At 33.9% G+C, this 12,459-nt stretch overlaps 1 pseudogene across 1 annotated transcript in view; it reads left to right on the top strand.

Annotated features, from left to right (window-relative positions):
- The window catches only part of LOC143248206 (atrial natriuretic peptide receptor 1-like), a 138,644-nt pseudogene that overhangs the window by 50,963 nt on the left and 75,222 nt on the right, over window positions 1-12,459 (top strand). Inside the window, exons 5-6 of the transcript XR_013026815.1 lie at window positions 4,141-4,225; window positions 12,148-12,280. The product of XR_013026815.1 is annotated as an atrial natriuretic peptide receptor 1-like (transcript). The remainder of the gene's footprint in view (window positions 1-4,140; window positions 4,226-12,147; window positions 12,281-12,459) is intronic.

The raw sequence follows: 12,459 nt of genomic DNA, 5'->3' as shown, positions 1-12,459 counted from the left end.
CGATATAGTGCTGCTGGTTTTCAGTATGGTAGAATGCTGCTGGTTTTCAGTATGGTAGAATGCTGCTGGTTGGCTCCCTTCACTTCGCTAGAGTGATGCTGTTGGCTATTTCAGTATGGTAGAATGCTGCTGGTTGGCTCTATTCAGTTCGCTAGAGTGATGCTGGTTAGCTATCATAAGTACGGTAGAATGATTCTGGTTAGTTATCGTCAGTACGGTAGAATGATGCTGGTTAGTTATCGTCAGTACGGTAGAATGATGCTGGTTGGCTCACTTCAGTGGTTTAAAACTTGATACCGTGGTAGGTAACTTTGTTAATTGTACCATAGATTCAAGTTAGATTCAGTTATTTTGGCATAGATAAGTTAGCTGCTAGATTTCGTTAGAATAATGTTCCCAGACATTCAGGGGTGGCGGTAAGGGGAGGCAGTCGTCTCAGATTTTCACCTTAGATCCCTCTTAGGATGGTGCAGACAAATATAATTAAAACGTACACGCGATAGAATCATAAACCTGGATTATTAGGTAACTTTCACTTATACTTTAAGTACTACCATCTTCCTGAGAATAATGTTTGAAATCTAGATTTTCAATGTAATTAAACTCTACACGCAATACTATCGTAAAATATTACAAACTGAATCAACATATGACTTTTAACACTTTATGAGGGACAGAGTGGATATTTTACACAAAAACATTTTATATCCAAACGAAATAGTTTCATTATAGTGCAGTTTTAACATTTTCCACGTTTCTTATCTGTTGGTGATTCTAAATGTCAAACTAAATTGTGCCTATGGTAAAGTTAATTAATTTTTCAGTTTGTTTTTCTCCACCATTTGGTAAAGTTAATTTATTTTTCAGTTTGTTTTTCCCCACCATTTGGTAAAGTTAATTAATTTTTCAGTCTGTTTTTCTCCACCATATGGTAAAGTTAATTCATTTTTCAGTCTGTTTTTCTCCACCATATGGTAAAGTTAATTAGTTTATGTGTTTGAATGACGTTACGACGTTCTGTGGAATTCGTTATTCTTTGGTATACTGACCAAGCTGTACTGGTGACTCTTCACTAGGCGAAACTGCAGTCTCAAGTAGAGGGCGCAGCCGATCAAAGAATGCATTTGGTCTCTACGTCATAAATTCTATTTCCAAGTTCACTTTTGGTGAAAAAAAAAATTTTTTTACGTATATATGTATGTATATAAAGAGAGACTTCTAGAGGTGAAATAATGAAACTAATTGTTGCTAGAGGAATATTTAAGGTTTTTTATTAACTATTTTACGTTGTTACTTCTGGTGGTAAAAAAGAGATAAAGTTTGGATGTACTTGTGCACAGAAAATAAGTGTAAAGTTAACTAGCTGTCTGACCTTCCGTGACCTAGTGGTTAACTCGCAATCTGAGGGACAAGGATTTGAAACCCAGTCACTAAATATGCTTGTCCTTTCATTCATGAGTACGTTATCAGCGACAGTTCATTCAACTATTCTTTAGTGAAAGACTAGTCCAAGAGATGCAGTAGGTGGTGATGACTAGCTGTTTGTTTGTTTTTTTTAATTTCGCGCAAAGCTACACGAGGATTATCTGCGCTAGCCGTTCCTACTTTAGCAGTGTAAGACTAGAGGGAAGGCACTAGTCATTACCATCTACTGCCAACTCTTGGGCTACTCTTTTACCAACGAATAGTGGGATTAACTGTAACATTATAACGCCCCCACGGCTGAAAGGGCGAGCATGTTTGGTGCGACGGGGATGCGAACCCGCGACCCTCAGATTACGAGTCGAACGCCTTAATCCACCTGGCCATGCCGGGCCTAATGACTAGCTGCCTTTCCTCTGAGCTGTCACTGTTAAATTAGAGACGGCTAGCCCAGATGGCCATTCTGTTTCATTTTGAAAAAACTGAAAACAAACAACCCATCCATCTATCAGTTCTACTTTAGGAAAAGGTATGATTAGATGGTTCTTATGTAAATTATATTCGTTTTTAAAATTAAAATAATTGTAAATTGTTCATCGTAAAAATGAACGCAAAAAGTGGACCTTGTTGTAAACCACTTCTTTCTCGGACACGTTCTGCAAAACTCCTTTTATAACTTAACCTTGATTTTTTACTCCTAGTATAAAATAAATTTATTACGTATATTGCAGAGAATGTTTACCAGCTATTTAATAAACGATTTGTCTAAATGATTTTTTACTTGGAAACGTTAGAATATTTTATTTACTTATTAATTTTTAAATACACTTGCAGTAAAACAGAAGTATAGTACTAGGACAGAAATAAACAATGAACTTATCACTTCAGCCATAGCCTGAGCTTTATACATGAACATAAATATGGTGAGTATTCCAGGAATGAACGTGCATTTGAATTTCAAACATTTCAATAAATATTCAAATCTTAATTAAATACACTTAAGTTCTCTTATCAAGAACATACTACTTGCTTATTACCGAACATTTTGTTTATATATACTAAAAGAACTCAGTTCAAACAGTTGGATACGAATTTAATGAAACAAAGTAAATTCACAGCGTTCAAACATTTGCCTACATAAAAAACAACTCATTAAAGACGGATTTAATACAAATCGAACAGTATTCTAATTTCAAAATTATAAGGTGTAACTATATATTTGAAACGTTTCCAGGTGCTATTAATCACTAGCCTATAAAGTTTATATTTTTTAAATAATTTGTAGACTAGTTTTGAAATGAAATGGGAAAATATGTAATTGTAAGAAAGAAGTAACGGCGGACATCCATTGTCTGGGAATTTTATCAGACCAACATGTTGTGTTATCCATGAGTTGCAGACTAGGTTGACCAAATTATGGTAAGGTCATCCCTGTACTTCTATAAATGATAAGGACAAAAATATTTGCAGTCACTCTAAGAGATACGAGAAAAAACAAACAATTACAATATGACAAAAATGTATGATAGTAGGTGAACACCTAAACTTTGGTAGATGGCACCAAGACATCAATAATTCGAGTTTTTTAATAAGTATAAAATGAACAATATTTCTACTGCATGAGGAAATCGTGGCCTCAAGTATATGATGGCAGAAAAGAAAAATATTGGTTGTACAACATGTTAAAGTTCAACCATCATCGGACAACAGACTAACTAAAAGACGTTCATTACAGGGTAGTCCACCTCAATCTCCAATCCTACATAGCAAATAACCTCACAACAAATATTCAATGACAGGAGGACACCATTGATCACAGTTATCAACAAGGGCAGTACGAGAACATTGTTAATAGTGATCAACTATGGTAGTAGGTGATCATTGATCTAAATTATGAACTATAACAGTAGAAGACCATTGTTAATAGTGATCAACTATGGTAGTAGGTGATCATTGATCTAAATTATGAACTATAACAGTAGAAGACCATTGATATAAGTTATGAACTATAACAGTAGGTGACCATTGATCACAATTACCAACTATAACAGAAGGTGACCATTGATCACAGTTACCAACTACAACAGTAGGTGACCATAGATCTCAGTTACCAACTATAACAGTAGGTGACCATAGATCTCAGTTATCAACTATAACAGTAGGTGACCATTGATCACAATTACCAACTATAACAGAAGGTGACCACTGATCACAGTTAACAACTATTACAGTAGGTGACCACTGATCACAGTTACCAACTATAACAGTAGGTGACCATTGATCACAGTTACCAACTACAACAGTAGGTGACCATAGATCTCAGTTACCAACTGTAACAGTAGGTGACCATAGATCTCAGTTATCAACTATAGCAGTAGGTGACCGTTGGTCACAGTTACCAACTACAACAGTAGGTGACCATAGATCTCAGTTATCAACTATAACAGTAGGTGACCATAGATCTCAGTTATCAACTACAACAGAGGAAGACTCTTATTTCAATAATTTGGTGTAATAAGAATCATAATTAATGCTAGGCTACTTCATTTGCGCAAAATATATTTCAATAGACTGTTTACAGTGGTGGTTCATTACACGAGAAGACCAATGTTGTTTAACACTTATTCAGTTAATATGACTGTGACTGTAATGGTATAGTAATAAAATGAGTCAGACGTATTTTCATTATAATTAAATATATAATCTTTTTACTTCTAGAAAGTTTTCCAGTTCTTCTGTCAGTTGGTATCACAGTTTTTGGACTTTGTGTGATTGGTTCTATTGCTGGAGTGATAATTTACAAGTAAGCATTACTATTTTTCATATTTTATGTCAAAGTTGTGAGATTAAAAAATGATTAGTTGTGTGTACTTTCTGTTTAGTCACAATTGTCAAACTGTTTAGAATCAAGTGAAATAAATAACGACTAATTAGTACTAAATAATTCAAAGTTAATAACGTAATTGGTCGTTGGAGTTAAAACGTATTTTACGAAAGTAAGAAATGATTAAAGTAGTGTTTTGTTCCATATTGTTCATTGAAAAAGCTTTGAGCAGGTCCTCTAAATACTAAAAATTATTTATAAAAGATGTATAACTTTACATATTATTTCTTTCATTAAATCTGTTACCAAAGAACTGTTAAGTTGTCAGTAATCTGATGCTAGACAATAAGGGAAATAAAAAAACAAGTATGTTAATTTACAAATTCGAAGATGTTTTTAAAACTGTTGTCTAGTTATTTGTATCCTATTTCCTAACAAGCTTAGATCACAATGCTTATGTGAATCATCGGACTCAATTGTTATGTTTTACCAGGATTGACATATATTGCAGAACAAGATCTCTCATCCTTATCCCTCCCTACTGTAAGAGCGGGATATCTGCAAACTTAAAACATTTCGATATTTGTAATGGGCAGGGCACAGATAGCTCATTTTATGGTTTTGTGCATATAAACAAGTGTTATTTTTAATCAAATCTTTGATTTTTTTTGTTAACTTTTGAATTCTGCTGGGTTTTTGAACCCTTCTTCAACAACTAATTATTCAATTTCTCATTGGTTAACACATGCGAAGAAAGTAAAGTTTGTTTTCAAAGAGAGATATATGGCCTGTTGATCGACTGGAGATTCAGTTTCTCAGCCATCACTTACAACATTTGATCATTCTTTAGGTAAGCTGCAGTGATATTTGTTGGAGTCACGGCATGATGATGGGGAATACAAATACTATTGCAGCTTCATATAATACAGTTACGACAGAAATGTTTGTACCCCTATGTCGTGAGTAGTTTTTCCTCATAACTTAAAAAGTATCCGATTAGGATAATGAAAGTATAGTATGTTATATATATTATATTAACACACATCTACATAAGTTTTTATGCAAAATTGAACGACAAATAAACTGTTTATAAACAAATAACCAAACATAGGGGAGCAGAAAGTGTTCGTGCGTCTACTTTAATGGTCAGTTGTGTAGCCTTTCAGGTGAATTACTTGGCACAATCTCTCCTCATAGCCCTCCATAATCGTTTGACAGTACTCGACTGGTATTTTCTTCCATTTTTCTTTACAGAAGTTCTCTAACTCTTGCAAGTTTTTCGGATGACGCTGATGAGCCCTGGTCTTCAACTCACGACAAAAATTTTCAATTGGGTTGAGATCGGGCGACTGCGATAGCCACTCCAGAAAGCTTATATGGTTCCTCTGCAACCAGGATTGCACATATTTCGATGTGTGCTTAGGGTCATTGTCGTGCTGGAAGATCCAACGACGCTTAATCCGCAAGTTCCGAGCATCATTCTTGATATAAGTACCTAATATATCAACGTACTCTTCTTTTTTCATGATTCCGTTGACGCGGTGAAGGCTGCCTACACCAGAAGAGCTGAAGGAGCCCCATAGCGTGATCGTGCCACCTCCGTGTTTAGCTTTAGGGATGGTGTTCTTTGGAAGATTTCGTTCCCCCTTCTTACAGAAAATATTGCGAACACCATTGTGGCCGAAAAGATCGATTTTAGTCTCGTCTGGCCAAAAAATACTCTTCCAATAGGTAAAGGGTTTATCTACATGCTTTCTTGCATACCTCAATCGTGCTTCTAAATGAACAGGCTTTAAATATGGAGTTCTACGAGGAAGGCATGCTTTGAACCCTGAAGAGTGTAACATGTTCGTAACTGTAGAGGTGCTTACTTCAACCCCAGTTTCCCTTACTAGTTTCTGTATGTCATTACGTGTTAAACGAGGGTTCCTACTAACTTCTCTGAGAACCTTCCTCTTGGTTCTCTCTGGAATTTTGGTGGGGCGTCCGGAACGAGGGAAGTTAGCAGTTGATCTGTAAGCTTAAACTTGGCAGTTATGCTTTGAACAGTAGATTTCGGCACATTAAATTGTGTAGCAATACCGGATAAAGACACACAAGACTCGTATTGTACAATAATTTGGTTTTTTAAATCCCTGGACAGTTGTTTCCTGTTTGCCATGATGACCAAGCAGATAATGACGGAGACGGCACTAAATTGTCAGAAGTACATTTTTTGCTGGCTAAATTCCAATAATTATGAACCCAGTATCTAGTTCTGGAATGGTATAATGTAGTTTATTCACCAAACTAAACACAATTTTTACGGGAATATCAGATTTGTCACACGTTCTGAACTGTACGAATACTTTCTGCTCCTCCTATTTTAAACAGTTTATTTGTCGTTTAATTTACATAAAAATTCATGTAGATGTGAGATAGTATAATATTTATAATATGCCACACTTCTATTAACCTAATCGTGATACTTTTTACGTTTTGAGCAAAAAACCTACTCGGGACGCAGGGGTACGAACACTTTCTGTCGAAACTTATCAAGGTTTAGCAGGAATCTCAAGAGGTTGCATGTTGTTTCTAGAACGTAGGTTTAAGATGAGAAATTTTACTCTATTTTATTTGGCCGACTCAATCCATTAAATTGACAGGTGACTGTCGTGATTATCACATATAAACACTGGTGCATTTATTTGATCCCTTATTTTCAATAAGTTTTGACGGGATGTGCACTGTTGTAGTCCAAGCAGCTTCCTAACTGTATGAGTTTGTAGCAAGACAACAGACCAATGACATTGTGTTCATTCCCAGTAACGTCAACTAACTATAGATTATGTTTCACACGATGATATAACCTACGTGCACTAATACCTATCTGAGCTAAGGCTGAAAGCAATTCAATTATGATTAGTTGTCTTGGTGATACGTGTTTACAAGTACAACAGTGGATACTTAGACCTTGTTTAGAAGTACAACAGTGGATACTTAGACCTTGTTTACAAGTACAACAGTGGATACTTAGACCTTGTTTACAAGTACAACAGTGGATACTTAAACCTTGTTTACAAGTACAACAGTGGATACTTAGACCTTGTTTAGAAGTACAACAGTGGATACTTAGACCTTGTTTACAAGTACAACAGTGGATACTTAGACCTTGTTTACAAGTACAACAGTGGATACTTAGACCTTTTTTACAAGTACAACAGTGGATACTTAGACCTTGTTTAGAAGTACAACAGTGGATACTTAGACCTTGTTTACAAGTACAACAGTGGATACTTAAACCTTGTTTACAAGTACAACAGTGGATACTTAGACCTTGTTTAGAAGTACAACAGTGGATACTTAGATTCTTGTTTAGAAGTACAACAGTGGATACTTAGATTCTTGTTTAGAAGTACAACAGCTTATCTCATTGATTTCGCTGAAAATGTTTTTATTACAAAGAATAAAAGACTTACTGGAGGAAAATTAAGAATAATAATGCAATACAACTCAACTGCAAGTTTTTTCTAAAATAATAAAACACATAAATACTGCTGAGGCACAGACTTTCTAAAATAATAAAACACATAAATACTGCTGAGGCACAGACTTTCTAAAATAATAAAACACATAAATACTGCTGAGGCACAGTAGGACATTGCCTCATTTATATCTGAACATCATCCCATTCTATCTAATAGTACCTCACCCGTTGCTGTCTCACTGTATTCCCACCCCATGTTGTACCACTATACCCTACACCATGACGTCTCACTGTAGTCCCACCCAATGTAGTACCACTATATCCTACACCATGACGTCTCACTGTATTCCCACCCCATGATGTACCACTATACCCCACACCATGACGTCTCACTGTATTCCCACTCCTTGATGTACCACTATACCCTACACCATGACGTCTCACTGTATTCCCACCCATGATGTACCACTATACCCCACACCATGACGTCTCACTGTATTCCCACCCCATGATGTACCACTATACCCCACACCATGTTCTCTCATTATGCCGTACATTGTGCTAGTTCACTGTGCCGTATCTGCACATTTTATCAAAAAATAACCCACAAGTTTTAACCTTTTCAGCTAATTTTTTTCTGATGGATTTAAACAACAGTTTTAGATATATTCCAATCATTAATAGCAACATTGGATTCTCTACATAAATACGAAACTACGTAAAAACAAGAAATTTAACATGAGGTTCAGAAAAGGACCAATAGCTGGAATTATTAATAGCTGGTAACAAATTGGCTGATATGATGGAATCATTTACACTGTAAGCATTAATGGGCGGTATCAAGCAAGAGAAAGTAATGGTTTGTATCTCTGTACTCTATGCCTCGCTAAACCCCATTTATTCCTACCTTTCTGGAGCAAATATAGTGTGCAAATTTTAAATACAATACATTATAGGTAATCTGTGATAGAGTATGCATTATTTAAATAGAATACATTATATACTCTCTGTAAAGCAAATATATAGTGCGCATTGTTTAAATAGAACACATTATAAACAGTTTATGGAGCAAATATACAGTGTGCATTGTTTAAATATAACACATTATAGGCCAGCTATGAAACAGATATACAGTGTGTATTGTTAAACAGAACACATCAAAGACCCTTTGCTGAGCAAATACACAGTATTTATTGTTTAAATATAAAACATTATAAACCCTTTTGGAGCAAACATAGACTAACTATTATTGAAATAGAACACATTATAGGTCATCTGTGATACAATATACATTATTTAAATAAAACACATTACAGATACATTGGAGAGCAAATATACAGTCTGAAACGTTTAAATAGAAAACGTTAAAGGCCATCACCGAAGCAAATATACACTATGCATTGATGAAATAGAACACATATAGACCCTTTCGGAGCAAATATACATTGTGTATTTAAAAAAAAAAACACATTAAAGACCCTTTTGGAGCAAATATACAGTGTGTATTTTTAAATAGAACACACTATAGATTCTTTGAAGAGCAAATACACAGTATCTATTGTTTAAATAAAGCACATTGTAGGCCATCTGTGGTACAGTATACATTATTTAAATAGCACACAGCATAGATCATTTATTAAAAACACGGTGCGAATTGTTTAAAGAGAGCACATTATAGGCTCTTTATGGAGTAAGTATACAGTGTGTATTGTTTAAATAGAGCACATAATAGGCTATTATTGGAGCACATATACAGTATGCATTGTTTAAATAAAACACATTATATATTCTTTGTGAAGCAAATATAGTGTCCATTGTTTAAATAGAATACATAAAAAGCCATCTGAAAAGCAAATATACAATATGCATTGCGTAAATAGAACATATTATCGACCACCTGTGCTACAGTATGTGTTATTTAAATAAAACACATTATAGACCATCTCTTGTACAGAATATATCATGTAAAAAGAACATTATCGACCATTTGTGGAGCAAATATGCAGTGTGCATTGTTGAAATAGAACACATTGTAGACTCTGTGTGAAGGAAATATACAATATGTATTGTTTAAATATAAGACATTATAGACACTTTGTGAAGGAAATATGCAGTGTGTATGTTTTAAATAGAACACATTGTAGACTCTGTGTGAAGGAAATATACAATATGTATTGTTTAAATATAAGACATTATAGACACTTCGTGAAGGAAATATGCAGTGTGTATTTTTTAAATAGAACACACCGTAGACTCTTTGTGGAGCAAATATGCAGTGTGCATTGTTGAAATAGAACACATTATAGACCCTTTATATAGCTAGTATGCAGTATCTATTGTTCAAACAGAACACGTTATAGGACATATTTGGTACAGAAAACATTATTCAAAATAACACTTTACGGCCCATTGTGGAGGAAATATACAGTGTGCATTGTTTGAATAGACCAAATTATAGGCCATCTCTGAAGAAAATATACAGTGTCTATTGTTTAAATAGAACACAACATAGACAATTTTTGGAGCAAATATCAAGTGTTCATTGGTTTAATAGAACACATTATAGGCCACCTGTGAAGCAAATATACACTGTGCATTGTTTCAATACAACACATTATTGGCCATCTGTAGTGCAGTATAGATTATTAAAAAGAATACATGATACGCCATCTGCGAAGCAATCATACAGTATGTATTGTTTACATATAAACCATTCTAGACACTTTGTGAAGTAAATATACAGTGTGTATTGTTTACATAGAAGACATTATAGACCCTTTGTAGAACAAATATACAGTGTGTATTGTTTACATAGAAGACATTATAGACCCTTTGTAGAACAAATATACAGTGTGTATTGTTTACATAGAAGACATTATAGACCCTTTGTACAACAAATATACAGTGTGTATTGTTTAAATAGAAGACATTATAGACCCTTTGTAGAACAAATATACAATGTGTATTGTTTACATAGAAGACATTATAGACCCTTTGTAGAACAAATATACAGTGTGTATTGTTTACATAGAAGACTTTATAGACCCTTTGTAGAACAAATATACAGTGTGTATCGTTTAAATAGAAGACATTATAGACCCTTTGTAAAACAAATATACAGTGTGTATCGTTTAAATAGAACACATTATAGGCAATCTGTGGTACAGTATACATTATTTAAAGATAACAGATTATAGACCGTTTGTGGGGGAAATATACATTATCTATCGTTTAAATAGAACACATTTTAGGCCATCTGTGAAGAAAATATACAATATGTACTGTTAAAAAAGAATACATTTTTGACCATCTCTGAAGCAATTATATAGTATCAAATGTTCAGATAGAACACATTATAGACCCTGTCTTAAGCAAATATACAGCGTGCATTGATTAAATAGAACACATTATAGACTCTTTGTGGAGCAAATATACAGCGTGCATTGATTAAATAGAACACATTAGAGTTCATCTCTGAAGCAAATATACAGTATGCATCATTTAAATACAACACATCGTAGACCAAATATACAGTACGTATTGTTTAAATAGAAGTCCCTTTGTGGAGCAAATATCAAGAGTGCATTGTTTAAGTAGTATACATTATAGACCCTTTGTGTAGGAGATATACAGTACTATTGTTTAAATAGAACACATTATAGATCCTTTGTGGAGGAAATAAACAGTGTGCGTTGTTTAAGTAGAACACATTATAGACCATCTGTGGTACAGTATACGTTAAATAGAACACATTAAAGACCATCTGCGGTACAGTATACGTGAAATAGAACACATTATAGACCATCTGTGGTACAGTATACATTAAATATAACACATTATAGACCATCTGTGGTACAGTATACGTTAAATAGAACACATTATAGACCATCTGTGGTACAGTATACATTAAATAGAACACATTATAGACCATCTGTGGTACAGTATACGTTAAATAGAACACATTATAGACCTTCCTTTGTCTACTTTCATAATGAGAAAATCCTTAAACAACATAAGTTGGCTTTTTTCTTTTAAGTAACATTTTTGTTATTATATTTAAACAACTTATTTTTATGACTATTCAAATATATTTCACCAGTTGTTATTTTGAGATAATTAAGGCTGCTTGCCCATTATGTGACATTACGAACACGAATGTAATGTGTCTTTTTTTGTTGGTAATGCTGATTTTTAAGGGACTTAATCTTCTATGTAATCATCATAATAAGATGATTACTTTGTGTACGAAATGTTTCAGTAAGTTATCCGTAAAATATTTCCTTGAGTGGCAAAATGTAACTTGTTTTGTATAATTAATAAAGAACAATTTGCTTCACAGAATATTGTTGTACTGTAATGTTATTAAAGAAAGTACCAGTTAGACATAAAGGTAAAAAATAGTCTATTAATACTGAATGTGTATTGGTATTTGCAGACGAATCAAATACAAGTCTACTTTGAGTGAGTATTGGTGGAAGGTAAGATGGCAAGACATTGTGTTTCCAGACAAAGTGAACAAAAAATCTGTCACGAGCCTGCCGCGTGGTGATGAAGTAACAAAGTCTTTGGTAAGGTCTAAGTCAAAATTGTTGTAATAAATTCAAAAATACTTTAGTTTTGTAATAAATATATTTCGTAATGCATAATATTGCAAAGCAGTTCACGGACTAATAATCGATAGCCGAGTTCAATGTCTTCTTATATAATGAAGACAATATTTAAATATCTGTACAAATTGTCTTCAGTT

This window comes from Tachypleus tridentatus, chromosome 4 (genome assembly GCF_004210375.1).
Source record: "Tachypleus tridentatus isolate NWPU-2018 chromosome 4, ASM421037v1, whole genome shotgun sequence".
NCBI classification, from domain to species: Eukaryota; Metazoa; Arthropoda; class Merostomata; order Xiphosura; family Limulidae; genus Tachypleus; species Tachypleus tridentatus.
This window is presented reverse-complemented; position numbering and strand designations above follow the sequence as displayed.